This window comes from Gossypium hirsutum, chromosome D01 (assembly GCF_007990345.1).
Source record: "Gossypium hirsutum isolate 1008001.06 chromosome D01, Gossypium_hirsutum_v2.1, whole genome shotgun sequence".
NCBI classification, from domain to species: Eukaryota; Viridiplantae; Streptophyta; class Magnoliopsida; order Malvales; family Malvaceae; genus Gossypium; species Gossypium hirsutum.
Genome location: NC_053437.1, coordinates 26,860,838 through 26,861,498, shown reverse-complemented (window position 1 = coordinate 26,861,498; position 661 = coordinate 26,860,838). Strand labels below are relative to the sequence as shown.

Here is a 661-nt window from a genome sequence, read left to right as displayed (position 1 = left end):
CTGCAAATGGTGGGCCAATTGAGTGGTATGCCCACGGAAGATCCACATCTCCACCTTCGATTATTTATGGAGTTGAGTGATTCATTCAAGATAGCCGGTGTGACTGAAGACGCACTGAGATTGAAGTTGTTTTCGTATTCGTTGTGAGATCGAGCATGAGCATGGCTCAATTCATTGCCACCAAGTTCCATATCTACATGGCGATAATTAGCAGAAATATTTTTGGTTAAGTATTTCCCACCTAGCAAAACTGCTAAGTTGAGGAACGAGAGCACAACTTTCCAACAATTGGATGACAAGTCTTTGTATTAGGCTTGGGAACAATTCAAGGAGTTACTTCGTAAGTGTCCTCATCATGGGATTCCTCACTGTATCCAGTTGGAGACATTCTATAATGGTCTCAATGCACATACAAGATTGATGGTAGATGCTTCCGCGAATCGTGTAATTTTGTCTAAGTCTTATAATGATGCTTATAAGATCATTAAGAGGATCGCGAGTAATAACTATCAATGGCCAACAAATCGAACAGCTTCAGGAAGACGCGTAGCCAAAGTTCATGAAGTTGACTCCTTCACTTCGTTATCAGCTCAAGTATCGTCTATTTCCTCTATGTTAAAACAGTTAACTGCTAATAGTACTAATAGTTTTGCAGCTCAGC

General features: G+C 40.5%; 1 non-coding gene across 1 annotated transcript; it reads right to left on the bottom strand.

Annotated features, from left to right (window-relative positions):
- Window positions 1–255: 255 nt before the first annotated feature.
- LOC121214324 (small nucleolar RNA R71) lies at window positions 256–362 on the bottom strand. The gene has a single exon (XR_005909907.1). It is a non-coding gene; the product is annotated as a small nucleolar RNA R71 (small nucleolar RNA).
- Between the last annotated feature and the right edge of the window lie 299 nt (window positions 363–661).